Below are 27,730 nucleotides of genomic sequence, written 5' to 3'. Positions count from 1 at the left end.
TAGGCTCGATAAATTTTAAATAAACCTAATGGTCTGCCATTAAGGCTGAGCAAGTGAAAGCTTAGCAACAATGCTCTCCAGTGTCTACTTGTGTGGAAAACAAGAAATTAAACATAAAGCCACATTGTAATTCATTTCATACACAGATTCATCAGCGCAAGTGCGCCTTTACACCAACACTTGCGCACGTTTTGCAGTTTAGTACACAGGGCCAGGCGGGCGGCTGGTGGCGGGAGCAGTTAGATGGAACATCAAACAAGTTCGTATTGCTGGCACTAAACGTTAACCACAATTCACCGGCGACAAAGGAGAGGGCAATAAAAGTAAGAAATTAGCTTTAGTACAACAACAACTACGCTAAGCATAAATATATACTTTGTTTAAGTATGAGTGTGTGTGTGTAGGTGGTTGCATATGTATTTATTTGTGAGTGTTTTTGTGGCCATAAAAAGCAAGCAGGGGTGTTGGCAATGCCATGCAAGAGCGTTGCCACATTGTTGTGCTGCAGTCAAACGATAAATGTGAGGTCATGGCAATGGCAAACACACACATACACACACACAGATACAAACAAGCATATGCACTGGTGCTCACTTATTTCATAGATATGCATGTTTGTGCGCATAGAGACAAGTGGCTGGTGTGTAGCAGAACAAGCTGGCAAGCAAAATTATCTCTTCGTGTCTCTTTTCACAGCCTGAGGCGGCAATAAAAATGGAACATTGCAGATAAGCAGGTAATAAAAACTACGGCTACATACAGATTGTGGCAGCACGGAGCCAGCAGCTGCAGCGCAGCGTGTAATTTGAAGCAATGAATAGTAGAATTACAAATACCTGCTGTATATGCATGTATGTATATGCGTGTGTGTGTGTGTGAGTGTATTTTTATTTGCCGGCAAAGTAAGTGGTGTAATCAACAAGGCACACCCGCCCGGTGCTACAACTACAACCATTTGCGCAATATTAAGTTTAGCAGCAGGTTTGCGCAAGCCGTAACGTCACACCCACACACACAAACATTTGCATATATGAGCATAAATGTATGCAATTTGGCAATAACTGCATGCAACTGCTGTGACACATTAAACTCGGCAGCGCTCGCTTAGCACTGCGCCGTGGCTAACAATGTCGGTGAAATAAATCGAGCTGAATTCTACTAAAATTTGCGACAAATAAACACGCTCCCAACCAGCAACCCCTCTCAGCCCCTTTTGTCTATGATAAGTGCTTGCTTTCGAGACATTTGACAACCCTAAGCCAACAGGCAGCACACTCACACACCGCACGGTCATTGTGTGTTCGCCCGACGACAATACGAGCATAATACCGTTACTACACTTTGTTAATGGCTAAGAAAAATTCGTTTAGCATTTCAGCCGATTAAGTCTAATATTACAAATGCACGAAGAATTCCCTTTTTGGCTCAAACGGCAGCGGCAGCGACGGCAGCGTTAGCAGCGTACAAAGCACAGCGCAAAGTCGCAGATAAAGCGAGATAAATGGAATGGAAGAATGACATAAAGTGTAGTCACATTTGCATAGGTAAAGTGCATTAAAATCAATCAGGATTAGAGTTAAGTGCGATGTCCTTGCATGGCTTCCAAGCGGCTAAGGTGACATTTTGCTCGTTGTTGTTGTTGTTATTGTTATTGCTGTTTGAAAAGGTATGCTTTTGGTCAGAAAGTTGCGCTGTTTTTGCTGCTAAAGGATTGTTGCAGAAGTTGCTTGCAAATTTGTGTGTGTTTGTGTGCGCCGAAGTAAATATTGTCTTCTTACGGGGCTGTGTGTGGTCAATACCATTATTTGTCGATTTACAGTTCTGCAACAATGATTTCGACGTTGAGGGCAAGGTCGGAAAGACAGTGCTGATATTCTCTAAAAAAGGAAGCATTGACCTGATTCAACCCATTTGTAGCACAGAGACATCCCACCAACAAAAAATTATGCTCTTTGAATTTTAACTATAAATCTGACATATTAACCGATATTTTCAGTAAAAAGTGAACTATAAGAACTGGGGTCCAAATATTAGGCACTTAGGGCTTGAACTACTCTTTTAGTGGTGAACTAGTGATTGATGGCCAGAGCATACTCAAATTATGAACTGAACACTTTTCTAGTCTGCTGAATTGCAGTGAAAAAGCAACACCAGGAGCTGGTGAACCCGATTCCCAAATCGACCTCGATGAAGCTTACGTTAAGCTGTTAAACTGTGATAAGCAACACCAAAAGCTCTGTCAGGATCCGGAAGGACCTTTCCGAGCCTAGCTTCTTTTTGAAGCAATGAGATTTTCATGCACGCTCAAAGTCTTTCCAAAGCTGCTTATTATTAGTTGGATTAGTATAGGAAACTGCCTCCTTTACGTCGCACCACACATTTTCGCTAGAGTTGAGGTTTGGATGATGTGCAGGCCACTCCATGACGTCAACTCTATTTTACTAAAACCACTGCTGAGCCAACTCGCTTGTGTGCTTTGGGTCACTGTCCTGTTGAAAGACCCAAAGTAGCGGCATTTCTTTCTGCAAAGTTCGAATATACACAGTACAATCCATGGTTTTCTTACTCCAATATATTGGACCAACTACATAAAAAGAAAAACATGCCCAAATCATAAAACTGGACTTCCCATGTTTAATTGATTTGGTCGTGTATTTTTCATTGTACTCCGAGTTGGTGGGTCGTCTTACGTATTGACCAGATGCCATAGCACGATTATGGATTCATCTGTCCATATAATATTTTTCTAAACCGCTAGGCGCCAATCGAAGTGGTCATTCGCAAACTTCAGCCGTTATTTTTGATAAAAATGGCACGTATCTTGGGCTATAAGCTTCTAAATCATAATCTCGCAAACATCTACGAATTGTTTCTTCATTTGTATCGATACACAATTCTTTTTTAATTTTCGTTGTAGGTAAAAAAAGATTCTGCTTTCATAATATTATTAGCACCTCTGTCACTTATTTCCGGATGACGTCCACGTGTTTCAGGATTCGGTTTGTATTTTATGGCATTTTGAATCATCACCGGTGAACAAACAAATAAATTTTCAATTTCCTTAAATGTTTTGGATTTTGAGTTTTTTTTCATAAGATCACGCTGTTCGCTATCACAATTGGAATCAGATTTTTGCAAAATGATAAAAAATACAACAAAAAACTCAAAACTTACTTTTTTTAAGCCAAATATTGAATGTTTTTCGATTTATATTAAAATTTTCCGACACGCTAAGAAAGGTCCTTCACTAGTACAGATACGTCTTCCTTTCTGTAAATACTAAATGTAATTCTCACTAATACTAAACAATACATTTGCAATGTCATACGATCAGACAGATCACGGATTGACCGAAACTGGAAAATTATTCGAAATATTCGTTTAAAGGTTTATTATGTTATTTCTAAAGGTATATAACTATGATCGAAATTTCCTAAAAATTAAAAATAATATTTTTCTTTCAAAATTTCACACTGGGTGTGCTCCTTAGCATTTTTGGCGTTGATGGGCTGGGTTCGTATCAATAAGAATTAAAAACTTAAATATTTTCAATGCAGGATATTAGTGTTCTAATGTGGCGGTGGTTCGTACTCCGTATTGATGAGGATAGGTAATCAGTCCGTAAAGCTCTACTAATTTCGTATAATTTTTTTGCGCTTAAATGCTATTTAAAAGATTACTTTTAGAAAGGCATGAGTGTGCTGTATTTTTTTATTTTTTTGCAGCTATTTTCGATTCAATTTCTATTACTGCAGTATAAATGCTTTAATTCGGGTAAATTCAATATTATAAGCACTAAGTTTTCCGATAGATAAATCGATTCCATTTCTTTAGCATTTGTAGTTAAATCCTAGATTTCAATTCCTAGCTTTTCTACCTCTTCACCTTAAGTGTAGAACAAAAAGTGAACCCACCACTTCAGTTTGCTCACATTGGCTCACTCCACCTTAAGGGGTTAGCAGGATAATATTTAAAAAAAAAATTTTTTGTTTTGTATTTTGTGTTCTCTTATACCCCTAGAATTAATGTCGAAACCCACTTTATCATTGGAAGGTTTCGAAAAAAGCCCAAAAATAATAATACCGCTCGACTTTCGTAGCACTCGGAGTGCACACCTCAAACTTTAAAGGCGTTTTTCTTAAAACACACTTTATTGAACTGGCGGACATGATTCCAGTTGAACTACTCAACCGATTTGATTAATTTTTTTTAATGTTCACATAACGCCTGGCTATCGTCCCTACTAGAATCATAATTTTTTATAATTAAATGACAATGTTATGACAAAATTTATTTAAGAGACATGAGGAAAAATTAAAAAAAATAACGTTTTTACGTTTTATTTATCAACATTTTTCATGATTCTAGTAGGGACTATAAACCATTCACGTACTTTTTAAGAATAAATTGGGTTTTTGTGTTTCAGTTGATCCAAAACATGAGAAATCGTGTCCGTCAGTGAAAAACGCATCTCATTCACTTAGCCATTTCTCAGAAAGATGTCATCAAAAAATCCGAAAAGATTTGTTTCTTTACACTCCACGATATATTCCCAGTGATATCTCCGAAAAAGTTCTATTGTATTTCTATTCAAAAACAGGCCAGATTATACTTACTGACTTTTTATAAGGATATCCACTTATGATTTGAAAAAGCGAATATATAGAGAATGTTCACACATATATTTTGAGGGTATCTTCGAAAAATTTAAGGATGATTCGGCAAATAGCTTCGAAAATATAAGTGTATTTGTAAAATTTTTTTAACTTTTAATTAAGCGACATCCAAACGCTTCTTTCTTTAAACGCTGTTTTCAGAGCAAGTGTGGAAAGTTTCACCGAATGGGATGGACCAATCGCCTAGAAAATTTCACACGATCATTTTAGACTTATCTGTCATTGATTGAAGGAATGATAGTTTTGATAATACTTTGTTTTTTTTTGCGCCACCATGGTCTGAACTCATCTATAATTAAAATTAATTCTTCTAGATTTGACACAATTTTAAGATGTTTTTTTCAGAGGTCATCCTGGAAATCGGCTACAGGATCAAGGGTATTCAAATTTTTTTAAAAGAGATCGCCATTTACACTACTCAACAAATCTAAATAAACAATTTGCCACTGATGTCCTAAGAAGTCAGTGGAGTAAATGAGGTGTCCTGATTACGAATTTGAGTTCAAATGTTCTATCACGTACAGCTATTTTTGTCATTTAAGAACAACATCGGTTTGATGCCTACACCTCTTGACAACAATAAACAACTTTTTCATGATTTTTCTATTATTTTTGGTTTTAGTAACACAAAATTAGCAGGGAAGAGACGCTAACATCAAAGTCCCAAAATTACTGTAAACAAGTGTATAGTTCATTAAATTAAAATGTAAATGTAAAAATAAGAACATTCTTAAAAAGAGTGCGCTTCAGTACATAGTTATACCTAAATATATTTGCAAAACTTAAAAAAATAACTTAACATTAAATGTGGCTTTGTTTCAGCTCGTTTGCCCTTAATTTGTTTTGTTTTTAGTTCCGCGCTAGTTTCACGCTTGATTTGCTGCACCAAATTGCGGCAAGCACGTACCAAATTGGATTTCGATACCGAAAACCAAATGGAGTGAAGTAGCAGTAGCCAATACCAGGACATTGCCGGATGATGGAATTGTAATAATAGCAATAGTTATATGGCATAAGGTGATTGAGAGAGGAGTGAAATAAATCATTGATCTTGTTAATTATTAAAAGCAAAGTACTTATTTCATCTACGTTGTATGTATAAATGTACAAAATCTTTCAAACCATGAAATTAGTTTAAGTTGCTCATTAGTTTCAAAACAACAACGAAGATTATTGCTGCTTTGAGAGTAGTGACATTCATCAGACGCCCTGTTGTACCTTTTTAATAAAGGGCTGTCTTTGTCGGTGCCAAACTCTCTAATGCATTAAGTGTCAGCTCACCTTAATATGCGAATTTCTACAATTTTATGTAATCGCTGGACTTGTTGAGCGTTTAAGGATATCCTCACCACAAACACACGGCACTCCAAGCCCCCTTCATTCGCGACCACAAAGGGAGAACTGCTAGATAACATTTTATTTCATTTTCGCGCCAATACTTTTAGCATGCTGGAAAATGGTGCACAGCGTATGCTTAGCTGGTAATTTAATTAAACGCGGTATAGAGTTAAATGGCAAAGGCTACTAATTGCTTCGTGATAGCGACATTTTCAACGTGCTCTGCCACTCGCACTACGCCCAATTGGTGTTAAGCGAAAAGGATTTTAAAGTGATGTGCATCTGTAAGGTATATTATTTAGTGTAATTTACTTTGTTATCTGAAAATGAACATAAAGGGATAATGTACTTTCAATTAAATGACGGTGTAGAAAGAAGAGAACGAACTTGAAATGAATTTTCAATGAATAAGTGGGAGACGAAGAAGGTTATACTCAAGACTTTTAGTTAATTATGATATTTATTATGCACAGGTATACCCTGTTAGCCACAGAGTTTGTAAGACCCAGAAGTACATCGTCGGAGTAAAGTATATGGGCCATTCCATCAATGGGCGACATGGTTTTGTGTGGTCTGATTTTGACGAAACTTAAGAATATCATAATATAGACCAAAATAAGAATATCTGTAAACTTTTTAGTGGTCAAAGTTGCTCCATTGTTTTTAGGCGCGCAATTCAAATTGAGTTCAAACAAAAAAATGACTATTTCTTTTATTTTTTAACGACATCAAAATTGAGTGAAAAAATTTTCTTGTAGTTATCCAATTTTATGTAAAAATCTCAGCTTGATAAAGATATATTTTCAAAATCCAAAACTTTCAAAACTCCAAAAACATTTCTTTTCCAAAATCCCGCTTTTTGTGCTTTTCCCCCAGTTTTTTCAAACTTACTTTTCATTCGATTCCTCGTTAAATTTTACATAAAAATCAGTGTTCAAAAGTATGGGACTCTGATCCCATGAACAACAAAAGTACGCAAAGTTAGTTTCCACAATGCACTGTGTCACAAGAGCATTTTTGACAATGGCTAAAAATCCGTGAATTAAAGTTCGAATTGTTGGAGCATCCTTCGTATTCAACAGATTTGGCCCACAATGACTACTATTTGTTTCCAGAACTCAAAAAATTTATGCGTGACAAACGTTTTTCATCAAATGAAGAGGTCATAACGGCTGTTGAAATGTATTTTGCAGACCTTCCTTTTCACTTCAAGGATGGGATCCACATATTGGATGATCGTTGGAGCCAGTGTATTAATGTTCACGGACATTATACTGAATAATAAATTGCTCAGATTGGGTCATTAAAGCATATACTATGTATCTGTCATAACAAATGGTCAATCAAAATTAAGATTCAAATCTTTTTCCCCATTTTATGTTGTTAAAAATGCAGTTGTATAGGGTATTATAACTTTTTGTTATTTTATATTTATTTAAAAAGAATGTTGAACAGTTGTCAGGTATTATTAAATAAAATTTCTGTGCAAAAGTCGATAGCGCTATTCGATTGGTAAGGTTGGTTGGCAGAACAAGAACAAGAACACAAACCTTTACTTTCGTTGAGTGCTCAAGAAAATTGCCATCTCGAATTCGAAATCGAAATTAGTCTTTTAGTTTAGGATACCTAAGAGGCGTTGATATAAACATTTATGAAATTTAGTCTTTGGAAACGAGAGTGTATGATCTTAATTTATCTTTCAAAAAACAAAAGACATTTTAGACCTACATACAATCGAAAAAATATAGTCTAAAAATCGTACATGTCCACAGTTCTATCAAACACTGTAAGAGCAACAGCTCACTGCAAAACTACTTATAACATAAATTTTACAGTAAAAAAACTTCATTGATATGATAATCCTTGCAGCTTGACTTAGTAAATTGTATTGAAATATGTGTAGGCGACGCCACAACAAGCACTGTATGTTTAGTATATATTGATAAGCCAATTTTCACTCAGCGAACTCCAATAAATTCCCACCCAATATGTGTGCAACTTTAAGTTCATTTCATGACAATTTCTTGTGCAAACTCCCTCGGTTGCTGCCAATTGTTGCCAAATTCAACATTCAATATTTGTGTCAGCAACGCAGTGAAAGTTTTGCCGAATTTCAACAATTTCAATTTCAAAGAACTAAATTTCACACTATTTAGCTTGTGTTTCCAACACATCGCTACATACGCACTCAATAGCTACAACTCGTGCTGGATTGCCGGCGGTGGTCATGGTGTAATAACTACTCCTACAACGAAGTCAGTCAACAAAATGCTCTGAAGTTTCGATGCGAATTTGAAGTTGAGTGCCAACAGTTTGCAGTTCGTTGCACATAAAAGACTGGAGAGTTTGTCGGGCACGAGTCGAGAGTGCCAAACATGCCCTAACACATACTATACACATTTGATACTCATATACAGGTGTATGTGTGTCTGTGTATAAAACATTTGGAAGTATTTGTTTTAACACATATACATACACATGCATACATATGCACCGCTGCATTTGGATTTTTGACATTTTCCACAGCTTCATGTCTCTTGACTTTATTTGAGGCGTATGAAGCATGTAAAAGGCTGCAGCGTTGCCACTTTCACGTACCACTTTTCGGCACTTCTATATATTTGATTCGATGAATGAATTTGATTTACGCTGAAGTATGTATAGCAGATCACTTTGTCCAGCATGCGAAAGTTTTCGTTTGCAGTCTTTGACGGTGTTTCAGCTTTGTCGTATAGCTAGTATAATGGAAAGTTGGAGAGAAATGTTGAAGCTTTCCAAAAACTGAAATTGTCATTCAGGGAGCTGGATTCTTTGAGATTATACTTTTACTTATCGGCTGTAACGGCAGAGTACTTCTGTAATGAGTGGTCGGCGACTTAATATATTATAGTATTGGATAGTGATAAAAGATGTACAATACTACCCACCGCCGCCGCGATTGGGAGACGTCCGCCTGCAACCAGTGGATACAGCTAAATATCTAGGGCTCATCTTGGATAGGAAGCTTTCTTGGGAGCCGAATATCGAAGATAGAACAAAAAAGACATCGATTGCCTTATACTGCTATAGAGGCTCCAATGAGGTCTCTCACCGAAAGTGGTTCTTTGGCTCTACGACACCTTAGAGAAACCCATTATGTTCTATGGTGTCTTTATGTGGTGGAGTGCCCTAGAAGAGACCACACTTGCAAAGAAAAGGTTCAGAGGGTTGCGCTCATCAGCATGTGTGGTGAACTAAGGTCCACTTCTACCATGGCACTTAACGCCATCCTGAACATATTGCCCGTGGATATCGCAGGAAGGTGTATAGATGCGAAAACGGTTATTAGTAAAAATAGACTTTACCACGCAGCTGAGTATCCGACATTCCTTGTTATTGTTGTAACGGGTACCTAATCCCCGTTAGGATAGTAAAAGTTAGATAAGTTGTTGTCGACGTCATCCAATGGTAGGCCCAGGAAACGTGCTGTTTCGACCGGTTTGGAACAAAGGCAGAAGGGTGTCAGAAGAGGCGGAGCATGTAAAGAGATGGCCAATGTCATGCGGGGACTCATTGCATGCTGGACATATGTATATTACATAGATATGTCAGGCTGTATTCTGGGTGAGTAGGAGTTTAACCTCGTACATTATACAGAACGAAGCTGCGCAAGGGTCACTCTCGCCTCTCGCGGCAACTGGAGCAACTGTCTATAAGGTGTGGTGCTTTGACTTCAAGGAGTCAAGTCAAGAAGTTGGTGAAGGTGTTAATGGCTCCATTACGAATGGCAGTCAGTTTGTCGAAAGTTGTTTGCGTCCGAAGCCTGGTCGGCGTACTATTTTATGTCGTCGATGTAGTTGAAGAATGAGCTCCTAGGAGGTAATTCCGCTCCAAGCAGGTGACTGGAGGGATGATTTCTGTGAAAGAACCGCAGCAGGAACTGCTTGGAGAGGAGTTCAATATGCTTCTTAACTGGGAGCATACGGGGCACACTATGCAAGTGTTTGATGGGAGACATCAAGAGGCATACTTTCGCAGTTCGGAGTGCGGTATTCTGACAAGTTTAGAGCTTGCTCATCTGTGTTGAACTGCATCCAGGCGAACATACTGATGCAACGCAGTTAAAGACCGGCAGGCCGATTGCCTTGTAAGTTGCCAACAACGTTTCTTTGCTCTTTTCCCATGTGCTGCCGGCTAGTGACTTGAGGATTTTTGTTGCAGCCCTGTATTTCGGCAATAACCGCTGTCGTATGAAGGAGCATAGCCTGTCGAAAGTTACATCTAAAATTTTAAGGTTGTTGACAGTCGGAATCTTAACGCCATCGACTGCAATATTAAGGAGAAGTCTGTACTCCTTTGTCATGTTTGTGAATATGGTTGCTGTGGATTAAGTGAGGGAAAGTGTTAAGTTCCGCGCAGCGAGGAAGCGAGAAAGGTCGAAGAGATAGCTGTTTACCAAGGGTAGGGTCAATTCCCACAACAGACGGTTCTATGGGTTGAATTGACCCGACTTTAATGGAATTCGATTTTTGTTTTGTAAGCTTCACTGGAGCAACGCCTTGCGGCAGTGGTTTTCGGTAGTCCCTTTAAGAGCTGTCGAAAGGATTTTCTCTTATCCAAACTCCATTCCGGTAAAAGATGTAAGCTTAGCCAATGAAGGATCTCCATTAGAGCAACAGAGGACGGTCCATAGGGAGCCTCAAATGGCATGACTCCCATTCTGAGTGAGTGAAACCCAGTGAAAAAATTTACTTTACGCCAAAAATTGTGCCAAACTCGTGTCGTTATTATGACGTACAACCATATATTAAGTGGTCCACGATTCTTTTTCCACTAACCCAACTCCCGCTCGCTATTCATGATAAATTCCGCTTTTGCTGACATCACTCAGCTTGTTGAAGTCTTTATTACCACTCTGATCAGCCAAATAAATATTCTCTAATGGCCAAATATCCCTTTGCACATAACGCCACACGTTCATGTGCATCTGCTACGGGGGTGTGTGTGTGTGTGCAAAGCATTTGCAACCCAGTCGCATTTGTGCAGCAACGCCAAAATGAACCTTTCTCTCAACGCACTGCGATGCTTTCGCTGTAAAACCAGTATACCTGAGTAGGGGAAAAGAAAGCGCGAAATGTATTGATGGTCCTACTTAATGCCGTACTGACGCAAAGGCATTTCCAGCAACCCCTGACGATTGATGGTGAAATTCCGCATGGCAAACGGAATGCCAACGCAAAGCGCTCTGCATTCTGCGCGGCTCGACTGGGATGCCGCTTGTTTGGCTGCCGATAACCCTCCATTTAACCAAACAAACATGCACGTACTGACTGCGATTCCTAGTCACACACACACGCATACACATAGGTATAAGCAGATGTGGGACAGCCAAACGATTCCATCAAATGAATGTCAATAGTTCGCTGTCGTTTGTGGATGCAAGCGCTTTGATAAGTACGTGCATGTACAATAACTGTTATGTGAGTATGAGTGTTTATGCGTTTGTGTGTGTTAGTAACATATTTGCTGTCATTAGCGCTTAAGCGCACACATTCAGTTGGAATTTGTGGTGGAGACTGCATGTGAAAGCACTGCCTCAATTGAAATTCAATTGCATATCAGCAATGATTACGGTACTTAATGAATGCCCACAGTTTTGAGGCTCATGGGTTAATGGAAATGGTGGGTTGTAAGCTTTTCAAAAAAAAAATTGAATTATATTGTGATTTGACTGTTTTTATGCTGTACATATTTATCTGAAAAAAATATTATTTAAAATATATTTATTTAAGGTTGCCATCCAGTTTCAATTAGTAGTAAGTTTATTAAATATGTAATATAAATTATATTTAATGTTGCAATATTAATAGGAAATGAGTTCCAAAAATTTTAATTATGTTAAAAATTTTGCGACAGTTGCCACCTTACATAAAAAAATTTAAAAGATTAAGTATTTATTAATACTAAATAACTGTAGAGATATGTATATTATAACACGATTATTTGGAAATGATTTTAATATAATTTTATACGTAACATATTACTTGAGGGTTGCCACATTTATTTACAAATTTGTAGAGTTTTAAATTTTAACTGGCTGTAAAGGTTTAAGACCATTATTGGGAGGAGATTTTCTAAAAATGTTTATTAATTTAAAATTTTCGGGTGCTGCCACCTCTCTTAAAGTATATTAAAATATTTGAAAATTTTTTAATATTAAATAACTGTTAATGTTAAAGACTATTAATGGAAAATGATTATTAAAAAGTTTAATGATGCTAAAATTTTTCACAAGGGTTGCCAACTTTCTTAAACGGGCCAAATGGCAGGTTTAAGACCAATAATGGGAAGTGATTTTCTGAAATGATTAATTATGTTAAAGATGTTCCAGGGCTGCCATCATTCTTAAAACATATTAAAATATTTACATTTTATTAATATTAAATGAGTCTTTAATTTTAAGACTACTAATGGAAAATGATTTTCAAAAAGTTTAATGATGTTATAGTTTTTCGTGAGGCTTCCCACTTTTTCTTTAACATTTTTATTAAAAAAAAAAATTTTTAATTCTTTCTTAATAGACTATTCCTACTTAATAGTTAAATGTATTATAAATTAGCTGAATTAAACTAAATGCGTTTCTGTACAGCGATGCCACCTTAACATAAAAATATAATAAAAAATTCATACCCTTATGGAAATTAATTACTACGTAGTTTGATATATACATAAATAAGTGGATCATAAATTAACATAAATAGCTGGATAGTTTTTTGTGCAGGGTTGCCAACTAAAAATAAAAGGGGACGAATATTAAATAAATATATATTTCTATATGCTGAAAGTTGCGCACGTAACTTTTTATATGAATTTTTCACTGAAGTTTTTCTAACAGTGTTGCCATATTTTTTAAATTAAGGAAATTTTAAAACTAGTTTTACATACATTTTATATTGTATACCTTTTATATACTATAATATTTGGTAACATCTAGTTAGACTATGAAGCATATTTTATTTTTCTGAGGTCCATATGGCAACCTCGTAAACAATAAATTTGTAAAATTTTAAAAATTCCACTAAATTTGTAGCTGTTTATACTTAATTAGTTTTTTTTGTGAAACACTTTTCATAAAAATTGTGTCTTAGGCTATTCATACGTATACGATACGTATACGCCTAGTTGTTCTTTTACTATGGAAATGGTGAGTTGTGCATTCTCATTTCACGACAGCTAGAATTTGTTTTCAAAACACATATTCCATTAATTTATCTATTAAAATTATATAATATTTATTACACTCCACTTATGGCTTGGTATATACTAAATACATACAGACATAAGTGCTATGGAATATATGTAGGTATATCTCTTTGAATATAATATAATATAATTTGCAATTAAATGGAAAAAAGGTAATCAAATAAAGAGAAAGAAGGCAACTGCCTTATTTCTGCAAAATTTGTTCAATTTGAAAGTGTTTCTTTGGCATTTATCGCATTTTGTTTGACATGGCGTATGAGTGATATTTACAGGTATAATATTTTCCAAACCTATATAACCAAAAAGTGAAATATAATATAATATTTGCGTGCACTCACACTACCATAACTGCATGCGAACGAGACATTTGACACTACCTATGTATTTATGTTAGATTTATGCTTTCCATTTGTGTACAATACAAACACGGACACACACACAGTTTATTAGTTATGTGCTTCTGTTTGCTGAGCAGGCATGAAATTGCTCATATACAATTTATTAATCCGCACAGCCGGCTATTTGCAAGAGTTAATTTCTTATTGCTACACATAATTTCCTGCTGAACACTTCAATCAGCTCATTTCACATGAGTTTCGCTTCTGCCTGCTCTACTATGTCCACATTGCACTGATTATTTATATTGTCAATATTTGTATTTATGATTGTGGAAATTCATTTACAGCAATATAACTGTGTGCAGGCTCGTGGCATATTTGCATACATTTCAATCATAATCTGCAGAACGATTTGTATGCCTCATTAATTTTGCGTGTGTGTGTGTAAATATATTAGTTATTAAAATATAAGTAGTGTGTACTTACATATATAATGGCATTTGCTCGTGAAGCAATTGGAATAATAATATGACTTGAAATATTTACACTTTCCTCAAAGCTTTCTCAAATATTAATTCTTTTTATATAATTTATCAATACTTTTGTTTTTTGAATTTTCAAACTCCTGCAACTTTCGGCAAATATTGTGTGAAGATAATAATTTTAAACATTTTTAATTTGATATTCTTGTAAAAATTCTTTATTTGTTTCGTCAAATAAAAAAAATAAATTAAAGTGGTGGCAACCCTTATCAAAAATATTCGTTAACTGTAAGCTTGCTTCATTTTTTTTATTTTTCGTAGACATGTGTGCGGTTTGTTTTTATATTGCCAAGTATCTGTACTGAAAATGGCAGATATACACTATTTTCAAAAAATTTCGCACATAACATTAATATAAATCTATGTATGTACATACATATATGTACATATTATATTCAAATTTTAGTTTTCAAAACGGTGGCAATCTTTGTCAAATATTATTTGTAGAGAATTTTTCCATACGTTTTAATCTGATATAACAGTTTTAAATTTATTTTGTCAAAACAATTAAATAAAAAAATTAAACTGGTGGCATCTCTTCTCAAAATTTTGTTTTTTTGCTTTCTACGGTTTAGGGACTACAAGGCTCTTTTGCGTCTTATGAAGTATTTTACTCTATGCAACAGGTGGCAACCCTTTTCAAAAATATTTCAGACTGAAAAATTATTTTAAGCCATAATTTAAACCGATTGTAATTTTAAATTTATTTTATCAAATCAACTGAATAAAAAATTTAAACTGGTGGCAACTCTGTTAAAAAAAAATTGTATTTCGCTTATAATTTGATGGCCTTGTAGGGGTGGGTTTTTTATTTATGTAGTATTACACTTAATGTAGCAGGTGGCAACCCTTTTCAAAAATACTTCAGACTGAAAAATTATTTTAAACCACAATTTACACCGATTGTAATTTTAAATTTATTTTGTCAAAACAATAAAATAAAAAATTTAAACTGGTGGCAACTTAGTTCAAATTTTGTTTTGCTTATAAGTTTTATGGCCTTGTAGTGTGGGTTTTTTATTTTATGGTGTATTATATAATACATAATGTAGCAGGTGGCAATTCTTTTCAAAAAAAGTTCAAACTGAAATATTATTTTAAACCAGTTAAATAATTTGTACTTGTTATAATTGTGTATAAAAATTATGAAACAGGTGGCAACTCTGTGTTTTCATACCTTCTGATATACAGGTTTTAAATTATTTTTGTCAAAGTTAATAAATAAAAAAATTAACTGGTGGCAACTCTGAACAAAAATTTATTTTTTATTACTTTTACATTTTATGTCTTTGTAGTGCAGTTTTTTCATCTTATGAAGTACTATAAATAACGAAGCAGGTGGCAATCCGTTACCATAAAATATCAGACAGAAATGTTATTTTAAGCCTGTTAAATACTTTACTCCTATTGTAATTGTGTATTAAAATTTTGAAACAGGTGGCAACTCTCATCGATTTAAGTTTTCAAATTATTTTGATAAAATAATTAAATATAAAATTTAAAATGGTGGCATCTCTCTTCAAATATTAAGTATTACACTTAATGCGGAAGGTGGCAACCCTTTTAAAAATATTTCAGACACACATATATTATTTTAAACCAGTTAAATAATTTTCACCTATTGTAATTGTATATTGAAATTTCTGTGTCCTACGAGACTAACTTTGACTGATAGTTTTATATATACTATATACATCTTTCGTTTAATCCTCCCAGAAATATTTAACTAAAGACCCCCAAAGTGTATAAAACAGGACTAGTTCGCCAACTGAATTGTGAAGAAATCGTGAGTGTTAAAATCTTCTCCTCATGCGCTGAATATGATGTCTCCAACTACTCACTATAAAATAAAACACATATACAGGCTAGCAGGGAAGAATGAGTAAACCTACAGCAGTGATTTAGAATAAGCATCTTTCTGCGCATAATTAGGAGTGACATGCACATTTTTATGTCCAAACTTTGACTTCTCGAAACTATTTTACATACTGACCCATATATTGTCTGTTACATGAGTGAAAAGACACTCCATAAACAATTAAACCAGTTCCAACACCTGCCAACGCCACTTTCGAATGCATCACCGCTTACCGTCTTTCCCTGCTTTATATGTATGTGTCCATATGTATGCAACTGAGAGCAAGTGAAGTCCATATAAGCACACACAAATGCATTAGTATGAGTTAGACTATACGAAAGCCTCAAAAGGTCACACAAGAGATATCCAGTTCTACAGAAATTTGTTAGCCCATATGCTTTGTTTGCAGTTTAGCACTGAAAGTTGTGAGCTCAAGAGCACTCCAGAGCACAGTTTGAAGTTAAATTTAATTAAAATGCAAACAAAGCGCTGCAAGGGCAACGTCAATGCAAAACTAATTTCCATATATGTTTTACGGTGCAATGATTGTGTGTGTGCATGGAGTTTTGATTTCTAATTTTTCGTAAGTGAAAACTTCATGTGAAGAGATTTTTATTGCCTGCTGGCTAAATTATATTACTTCTGAAAATATTGTTTTTTGACTTTTCATATGTTTTTATTATTTTACCTTAAGCGATTACTTTTAATGAATGCTTTGCTATTCGATCCTTCCGAATCACAAAAGTCTTTTTTGTTTCCATCTAAAGCCTAATTTTTTAATGAACTTGATCTACTTGTTGGTAATCTTATATTTCTTTCCACAGTTTCTCGTGAAACAATCGGCTTTAAATCTCAGTCGCTTGTCACTTGCATGCAAAATAGCTTTAGTCACGTAAACTAAATCAAGATGAACAATATGCGAAGGTCCCTCTAAGGCTCAGGGATGTTGTGTATATAGAAGGGTCCAAAAGTTTATTGCTCAGCTTTATCTCTAAAAACTAAACGCAGAGTCTACTCGTGTTACTCTTTTTCACTGCTCATATGCCGGCAAGTGATATGAAGGACTGACGAAGTCTGTATGTTCAAAGTTAGAAAAGGAATGTCAATCCCCACAATCAATAACTACTTCATAATCATATCCGTTATGGTGTTTGGCCATAGTGGAATTGACAAAACTGATGAACAAACAAAAGGTGGAGGGGAACAAGCAAGATCATAGTTATCCTCTTGTGTTCTAGCATTGGATTTTACAGGAGCTTAGCGAGCCTTAGTCGGTGACAAGTTACTATGCGACTGTGAATTCTTCTGACTTAGAATAGAACGCAGGAGATCCATTCGCTGCCAACTAGATAGGAGTTCTTTCTGGACTTTGTCTAATAAGTATCCATGCGGTAGGGAAAATATGGAGGAAGTTGTGGTAGAAGCATTCACGCACCTTCTTTTTCACTGTTCAGCTTTTGCAAGACTGTTTTGAACCATTTTGATGTTAGCCGCCGGCAGAAGTTCATAGAATTCTCAAAGCGATACGTCAAAATATTAGGTGCTTATGATCGTTATATAGGAGTTTTAGGCAACACAACGGCCCGGCGTTCTAGACTGTCCCTCTGAGATGCTTGTTAGTGAATGCAACAGGATCGGTCTTTTAAACTGACCTATCCTTACCTAACTGGTGTGTGTGAATTCGACACAGTTTTTAAGCATTTCTCATAGAAACTTTATACTTGGAGTGAAAGTATAAACACAAAGGTTCAAATCGATATATAAAGACGGAATATAGAGACTAAAAAAGTGGCAACAAAATTATAATATAATGAGGGCATACACCTACGTTTCATAGTGTACTTAGATATATGTTGCCACTTGGCACACAATGGGTGCAAGGAGAACTTTTCCATAAACATTTTTTATTTATATTTGAGGAAAACTATGACTTCTGGCGATGATATATGCTTTTCAACAATCAAAACTTTCTCTCTGCTGAGGTCACAAATATCGCCAGTGCTGCCCGGTAGTTTTGTTATTAAAACGAATAAAGAATGACTTTTTTATGAATTTGTTATTTTTAGCATTAAATCGAAACGAAAAAGCACATACACATACACAAGTTGCTGGCAAAGTTTAATTTGGTTTCCATGACAAGCCGAAAATTTGTCGAAACTTTTATTATCACTCTCTGTAGTGCAGAGGCGATGAATGAGTCAGCCACCAGTGGTGAAGTGAATGGAGCAAGGTGCAAAGCCGAGCACTGTGAACACAAACACTTGTTGACCATAAATGCAGCAAGCGGAAGAGCGACGAGCAGCAGTGAAGAGACCAAAAGGGGTTATGATGAAAAGGCGCTGAAAAATGTGCCGATAAGAGGCCACCACCTGGCACAAAGCCAACGGGCAACTTGTGTGAAATAGTTAGCGCGAAGTTGTAATTTTTTTATAGCCACTTTTATGAGAGTCGGAAGTGTCTACATAAAATGTTAATATACTATTTAACTGTAAAAAAGTGAAGTGTTGCATGAACAGGCGTGGCTGGTTGAGACAAAGGCAGGATACTTTGAAACCCGTGTGAGATCTTTAACTTTATAACGGTAAGTAATAAATGCGTTATATACAGCGGCTATCTGGGACTATTAACAGTATATGAAGCAGCTGTTAAGTTGTTTATTATTGTTGTGTTGTTAAGGTGAAAATGCGAAAAATGATAACGAGAATAAAATTTAAAAAATAGCAAAGAATAATAAAATTAAGCATTTTTCCAGATTTGCACTAAAATGATAAGTAGAAAACCAAAAAAAATTCGTGAGAAAAATTACGTGCCCGAAGTGCAACTGTCTTGTGCATATTTTAAAGAGAGAGTTTAATTATAGTGGCAAAAAGTACTGGAATACAAATTTCAGTTTTCAATTATTTAACATCAGTTGAGAAATTTTTAAAATACCCAGCTTTATGGTACACTGGAATTTCTTTAACCAATTTTTGGGAAAAAATTTTAACAGTTCGCATTCATACAAAAATATCTCTCAAAAAATAATGTACTGTTTTTAATTTAACAGAATTTTTTTAATAAATAGGTGGCAACCCTTTAAAATTTTTTTTTTTCAGTTAGCAGTTATTTTGAAATGCTTTAGAACTGCACTCATACTTTAGTAATTTAGTTCAATTAATGGATTTTGTTTGTAAAAAAAATTGATATACACATTTTTTACAGATGGCAACTGCACTTAAACATGTAAGTTAGACCAAAACTGTAAGATTTTAGTGTTCGTTTCCTTACCATTACCTTAAATTCTCAAACAGGTGATCAAAAACTTAAAACAAATATTAGAGTTGCCACCTACATACATATGTATACATCGAATAATTTTTGAATTAATTTTTTCAGACATTTGAAATTTATTATTTACATTTCCCTTCTAATTATTATAAACAGCTGGCTTAACCTTTTACTAAAATTTTTTCAGTTAGAAGTCATTTTAAATTGCCTTAGGGTTGCATTCATATTTTAATAATTTACTTACCATAATTTAATTTTTGGAGTAAAAAAATTTTATATAAACATTTGCAACAGATGGCAACTCCACTCAAACATGCAAGTTATGACAAATAATGGGTGATTTTAGTATTTTCTTCTCTGCTATAACTTAAAATTCTCAAACAGGTGATAAAAAATATAAAAAAGTTTAGAGTTGCCACCTGCTTTGAATAATTTTTTTTACGAATTCTTTTGCACGTTTGTTATTTATTATTTGCACACAATTTCAACATTTTTGTCGAATAAATTTGGAATAAATTTTTTCCCAATTTCATTTACATTTTATTGCCCAATGGAATGACAGTATTTAAAAAAATTTAAATATTTTGTATAAGTTTAAAATTGTTTCATTTAAATGTTTTCCCATCAAATAATAGTCTAATTGCTTATAAACCTCACATAAAAAAATTTGTTTTTAAAAAACTAACTTTTTCCTCGAAAATTCCAATAACCAATTACCGGACGCCAGCAGCTAAATTACCAACACTAATAAAATATACAGCTGTTGCACTTCCCCCAATCGTCGCACTTTCATAACTTTATTTCGACGCAACTTTTATTTTACAAATATGAACTACGCAGAAGATTTAATTAAAATATTTTCAAATTGCTAACTCATTTTGCGCACTTGGCGTGACGTACACAATGCGGCATGTAACACGTAGTGAAGCACGAAAACAAGCTAATTGCTAAAAATAGCAAATGAAGTAAAGAAAAACAGACTAAAAAGTGCAGAATTTTGAAATGCAACCAAGCAGCTAATACAAAACAATGCATGCGGCAACAACAAATAAGCCATTTTCAACATAAATATATACAAATATATATTTGAGCATACATATACACATGTTTATGTGCAGCGGTGGGTTTACGCAGTAGCCTCACTTTCATGGTTGGCGGAATGGAAAATGTTTTTGGCCAGCCGCTGCATTTTTGCCATGGCCAACCATGCGACTAATGAGCGAAGCTTTGCTTAAAGCAATAATTAGATACACCGCACATACATATGTACATGCATACATACATATGTACATGGAATATGAATTGTTAAATATGGCTGCATTTATAATTGGCTATGTTTATAAATCAGTGTTATACAACTTGTATTCGTGTTTAATTATACATTCATGCGTGGCATGGTACTTGTATTTAGTTTAGTATAATTGCCACATGCATCAGTATAAAAGTATTATAGTAGAAATTATGGTCAAAATTTTCAAAAATGTAAAATGTTTATCTTTATCCTCATCTTTATATTTATCTTTATCTTTATCTTTATCTTTATCTTTATCTTTATCTTTATCTTTATCTTTATATTTATCTTTATCTTCATTTTTATCTTTATCTCTATCTTTATATCAGTCCTTATCCTTATTTTTGTCTTTATCTTTATCATTATCTTTATCTTTATCTTTATCTTTATCTTTATCTATAACTTTAACTTCAACTTTAACTTTAACTCTATCTTTATCTTTATCTTTATCTTTATCTTTATCTTTATCTTTATCTTTATCTTTATCTTTATCTTTATCTTTATCTTTATCTTTATCTTTATCTTTATCATTATCTTTGTCTTTATCTTTATCTTCATCTTTAACTTTATCTTTATCTTGTAAGTAAACTTTTTATTTGACGAAATATCTTCACGAAGTTTGGCACTGAGTATTGGAATATTGAGATACAGTACAATCTCTGAAGAAATTGTTCTGATCGGACCACTATAGCATGTAACTGCCACATACGCTGACCGAATAAAATATATAAACATTTTTTATACCCTTTATGCTGCAAGAAATGTACTTATGAAGGCTATTAACTTTTTTGAGCTCTCTCTTTCGTTAATCTTTCCTCCAGTCCATACTATTCCACTTTCTCTTCATATTCGAAATCTTTACAAAGAAAACTGCGTCATGTTTCGCAACTTTTGTATTTTTATTAGAAGCGAATACAAATTAACTAAATTTAGGAAATTACAGTTCTTTCATGAAAAAATAACAACAACAACAACTAAATGCCACAAACTCATAACCACACGACTTTCCTGCAAGTTATCAAGTTGCCACTTGAACTGTGTGCCGCTGACAAACAAAATACTTGCCGCACAAGCAGGCAGCTCCCCCAGTCAGGCTGCCCAAAAAACGAGTCAAGCGTGCCGTTATTTACAATAACCATTATCTGCAAATTGTCGCCGAAACAAGGACATTTACAGCTGCGCCGCGCCTACGGACCGCCTCAACAATGAAACAATGACGCTCAACAGTTGTCTGACGACACTCGCTGGCCATGTTTCTTTGTTTCCTTGCGAGCGCACGGCGAGTGGCTTAGTATTTATCTCGCACACAAACATTTGTGCGGCGAAAAAACTTTTGCGCTTTCCCTTTGCTATCGAATTTATCCACTCATTATCAGCGGAGACGCCACAAGAAGCGTTTGTTGAATTTTCTTCATGTCGCGCGAGTTGCATGTGTATTTATATAAATATATGTATATGTTTGTATGTGTGTATATTGTTATTTTTATACTCTTGTCTTTGCTTTGGTTCACCTCTTCAACAAAACAAAAAAAATAAAAATATATTTTTTTTCTTTTCACTTGTTCCTTGCAACATGTTTGCGCTTCTATACAAGTCTACATACATGTGTATGTGTGCTCATTATATGTGCTCATTATGTGTGTGTGTCTGTGGGTTTGTGCAGATTCATATTTCATTTGCTTGTTCTTGCCACTGCGCGCCGCCTCTCAATTGCGTACTTTTGCTTTTATCTCTGCTGGCTCACTGCTCGACATCCTTTTCGTTGCTCCTCGGCGAGTTGGACAGCACTTACCTACACTACACGCGCTACACTCACGATGTGCGCTTCAGCAGTAGTACTTGTATATTTATGTGGGAGTTCTTATATAACTGCTTCCACCGACACACTTCTACGCGCAAGTGTGCTTGTATGTGTGCGTGTTCAACTTGATTATTTAATCTCGTACTTTGCCGTCAGTCTTATTTGGCTGCATTCATCTTTATGCCTTTTACTTTCATCATATTTTATTTATCTCTCTGATAAAACCTATAATTTTGCCGGCAATTCCTTATTTATTCAGCTTTGTGCGATAAGAAATTGCTGCCAACAAAATTGAGTTGTATGAAATTTTAAAATTCTACTTCCAACAACTCGTCGTCGCATAAATGTGTGTCGGTGCGTGTGTTCGTGTGCGTCTATTCCCAGTTGAAGTTTTCGCTGATTTTGGTGTGTGTGTGCGCCCAATTGCTTTGGGAATCTACGAACGTGTCCAAAAATATTCGAGAATTTATCACGTTTCATCTCCTCGGTACGGCAAATGTGGCATAATTTCAATAACGATCTGTCAGACTGTTGAGTAGGGTCAATGAGACCATTTGTATTTTTTCTCTTAGCCGACGGATGGATGACGAAGATGGAGCAGCACTTAAATAACGCTTTATTTGAGTGTGCAATCGTAAAATTGTGTGGAAATTTAAAAGTAATTCTTTTAGTGCACTTAATTGAAGATATCCGCATCACTTTAATGGCTGGCAGGGTTCAAGTTTGTTATGGCGCTAAGGATGGGTTTAGAAATCAGTTAGTTGTCTATGCAAAAAAAGCTGGCTCAAATATATTTGTATTTTTGGTGGAGATCATTGAAGCTCCATTTGTAAGCTGAATGAAATAGTATTGTTAGCAGACGCAGCTGTCTTTAAAGTGTTTTATAATATATAATGTGGGCGAAAATCTATATCTTTAATGCGGCAGAGTCTTGTCGTGCACAGAGTTTTGCTCGCTGGTCCAACTTTAAGGAGTCTTAACAAGAAAAATCGTTCATTTAGGTTGCACCGAAGCTATACCTTTTACAAATCAAAAGCTCCCTATAGAAGAACTTAATTTTAATCGTTTAGTCTGTACGACAACTATATGCCTTAGTAGTCCGATTTGACTAATATATACGGTGATTCAATCATTTGCTTGAGTAATAGATATGTTGTCAAATAGAAAAGTGCATATAAGGACTTAATTTTGATCGGTCCAATCTTATAGCAATCTGATTTCGGCGATTTCGACAATATAATCAAATATATAATTTTATGGTAAAATACGTTTCCTTCTGGGTGTTACAATAATCATGATAAACTTAACATATTCTATTCAGGGTACAAGAAAAAAAACCTTGAACTTACCTCTGATGAGATCAGGAGAAGATGATACGCAGACTGTTTTCCATTCCTCCTCAAAATACATAGACCAAATAAAAACTTGGTATTTTATACGATTAGTCATCATATCATTAATCGTTTAATTTGCAGATCGGCCATACAGAAAACCAGCTAATTAAATTTTCTTAGTGTTCTCCTAAGTTCAGCTCATCTATAGCAACCTCTCTATTACCGAGAGAGAATTGATCGATACTTGAATATCTCAGTCAAAAACGTATTCCAAATGCGTTTCAGCCAAGATGTTAACTCTTTTAGGAATCACCGATATCCAGAAAGAGCTGTGTGACAGTTTGGTGGCCCCTGTAGATTCATATAATTAGCGCATAATGGTTTTTCTACTATATAATATTATATATGGTATGAATAAGGTTCAAAGAGCTAAATATGTAACTGTAAATAGTATTTTAAATATACATAGTTTCTTTAAAGAAAAATTTTTGGCGTCTTACTCAAGATTTTAGATGTCTGTATAATAACCCTTATGCGAAACAGCTCTCTCACAGTTTGATTGCCACTATGGGTGCTTATCATACATAGGGTGCTACATGTTCGTTTGCTTGCAACACAATACGTGTATAAAGGGAATAGCATAACTCCAAAGAGCCAGGCAAGTAATATTTTGAATATATTGGGTAGTCAAAAAAGTCTTTTCGTATTTTTAATCAAGGTTCAACTTATTTTTATTATATTTATAATAAACTTTAATGAACCACATATGTACCATTTTCTGCCATTTTTTGCCATTTTTCAGCTAGAGACATTATTCCATTAGTATAAAACTTTTCTGGTTTCTCGATGAAAAATTGCGACAAGTAATTTTCATAGGCTTCTCTTGAAGCCAACTTTACTCCATTAAGGGAGTTCTGTATTGTCTAAAACAATTGGTAGTCCGATGGTGCAAAGTCAAGGCTACATGGTGGATGCATCACAACTTCCTAGCCAAGCTCTCCCAGTTTTTGCCGAGTCATCAAAAATGTGTGTGGTCTAGCGTTGTCCTGATGGTAGACGAAGCCTTTTCTGTTGATAATTTCTAGCCGGTTTTTCGATTACTTGCTTCCATCTCATCAGTTGTTGATAATAAAATATAGATTAAATCGTTCGACCAGGCTGGAGCAGCTCATAGTGGATGATTGCTTTCCTATCGCACCAAATACTCAGCATAAGCTTTCGAGGGGTCAATTTAGTCAACAAATGGTCGAATTTGTTGAGCTTCACCACGCTTGGACCATGATTTTTTCGCATATTATTGTCGTATTTGATCCACTTTTCGTCTCCTATTACCATTTGCTTCTGAAATGGTTCGGATTCAATTCGTTTCGGCAAAGAAACGCAGATGCTAATTCGGTCGATTAAATTTTTCACAGACAATTCATGTGGTATCCAAACATCGAGGTTCCTTTTGTAGCCAGCCTTTTTTAAATGGCTTAAAACCGTTTATGTTATGATGTTATGAATGTTAAGTTCCTTAGCGATGTTATGGCTGCTTATGTGATGGTCCTGGTCAACATTTTCCATAATTTCATCGACTTTTTTAACGATAGGTCGACCGCAAGGTGCATCTGTCACATCGAAATTTCTAGAACTGAAGCGAGCGAGCCATTGTTGTGCTACACGAACTGATATTTTCCTTGCCCTTTCTTATAATTATTCATAAAAGCCTTTTAAAGACGTCAATACATTAAGGGCTCCTGAAAAAGTTTATAAGTGAATCCTGTTCTTTATTTAACAGCTTTTTGAGCCTAAAATGTATTAACAAGTAACCAAAGCAAGTCTTTCGGCAGCCAAAACACTAAGAAATTCAAAATTTTCAAACCAACCAATGATCTAAAAACATGTTTCAAAGGTCAGCAACGGAAGCATTGCATTTTGCAAATATCACAGTAAATACCTTTGCGGTCAACTTATGGCAACTGAAAAATTCAAAAACCATCAAAAAGCAGTACATGAAAAAGTATGTATCAACAACTTTCAGAGCACCACGTATGCACCTGCCAGCCGACTTAAGTGACGGTTAGCTGCTCCCCTCTGCTATTCACAAGCGCAACAAACAAATAAATAACTTAAGATTGCACTAGTGCTGAGAACGGCAAAGCTTGTGCGCGTCAGCTATGGGTGAGCACACAATAAACTTGTTATTGCTTGCATATTTGCGCGTCACACCATGGCGTATGAGTGATGCATGGAGTGCCGGTGTTTGGCGGACAGCAGCTATAAATAAATGTTTGTGTGTGTGTGTGGCTGTTGTATTATAAAACTGCTAACTGTACTACATTCGTTAAGTGCTTCATTGAAAATAACACGAGATTCTCTAATGACTTGGCGTAAAAGATCGGACTGCTCACTCAAATGCGCAGCAAATTGCTGGTGTTTACGTGCAACCCTCGGTGGGTGTGACAGGCAAGTGCTAATTGTATTGAATAATAAAAAGCATGCTAAATGGGGTTTTGTTGTTCGCTTTATTAAATGGTGTTATAATAATCAAATTTCATAAATTAATAATATGTTTCGAAATTCATATTCGAATTTGTACATTTGTTATGTTATTTGATTACAGCTGTGAATAATTGACGGTTTGAATGCAATTAAAAGCAATTTTAGGTGTAATTAATTGGCATAAATGCTATTTGCTTGCAATGAATAGTTAAGAATTTTAATTATTAATCAGTGAAGGAAGTGGGCAGATTTATATAATTATTTTTATTGTAATTATATGCAGCTGCCTATGCTTCATTTTGGTGAAATCTTTTCTTGGGTAGTATTTGTTAAAAAAAAGAATTTTTGACAAGGCAGAGCGATGGTTATTAAAGTGTAGTAAATGCTTATCGTACATATATATATTCAAAGTACTCATTAATCGTTGACATCACTCTTAATATGCGTGAATCCAATATTTAAAGGTTCCCTTTTATTTTTTTTAGTCGAAAAAGACAATTAAATCATTATTTATTTAACATGCTGCTTATAAAACTGAAGAGTTATAAGCAGTTGATTTTAATTAGTTTATGGTATAATAGATTTATAGATAAAACGCATACAAATATTTTCAGCTAAGATTTTAAGGGATTACATGGGTTTCCTCGGTAAAAATAGCCTTTTTTCAAACATTTTTTCTCATATGAAAACTGAAATATTTTATTGGCATTTCTAATTGTTACAAACATACACTATCAACAAAGAAATTATGAAATTTTTGAAAAAAAAAATTAAACTCGAACCTTGCGACACCATTTCCGGTGACCCCTCGGAAAAAAGATACACCAGCGTTGCCACGATATCTCCTTACGAGACCATCTAAAGTAAAAAAATACGTTGTTTAGTTAAAAGCTTAACTTTGAATTTGGACGAAGGAAAAAAAAAACTGAAAATTGAATTTTTGGCAGAAATTTTTACAAAAAAATTAAAGTTTTAGTGAAAATTTCGCGACATTTTTTTTTTCAAATAGTTGTAATAAAAAAAAAACCTTCTTTCAATTCTTAAGAATTGTATTTCAAAGACCTGTGTAAAGTTTCATGAAGATCGGTTATGTAGTTCTCGAGAAATCTTCCAATCGACTTCAAAAACACAGTTTCGAAAAAAAACGCATTTAAAGACGACGCACTTAGCCTTGCTAGACTCACTAGCATCGAGTGCACAAGTTATCAGAGCTGTATCTCCGAAACTATTACTCGGATCAAAATGAAAATTTAGGACAATATTCCGGAGGTGTTGTAGAATTTAATAGGACAATAAAAAAACTCGTTTCTTGGAACCCGTAAACCCATGTAACCCCTTCAAAAATAGTTTGAAGCAGATAGTGTAGGGCAGTACTTAATATCATTTTGCAAGAATTTCGCTATTCAAGTGATCTATAAGCAACGAAATCAAAGAGTTCAAATCTATTCATCATAACTAATACATTGTGTTTTCTGGTAGGGATGATATGATTTCTAAGAGTCGTTTCGGCCGTTTCTAATGTCAGGATCTGTATTTCTTTCCATAATAATAGTAATAAT

This window comes from Bactrocera tryoni, chromosome 3, assembly GCF_016617805.1.
Source record: "Bactrocera tryoni isolate S06 chromosome 3, CSIRO_BtryS06_freeze2, whole genome shotgun sequence".
Classification (NCBI taxonomy): Eukaryota; Metazoa; Arthropoda; class Insecta; order Diptera; family Tephritidae; genus Bactrocera; species Bactrocera tryoni.
The sequence above is the reverse complement of the archived record's forward strand: the minus strand, read 5'-3'. Positions refer to the sequence as shown.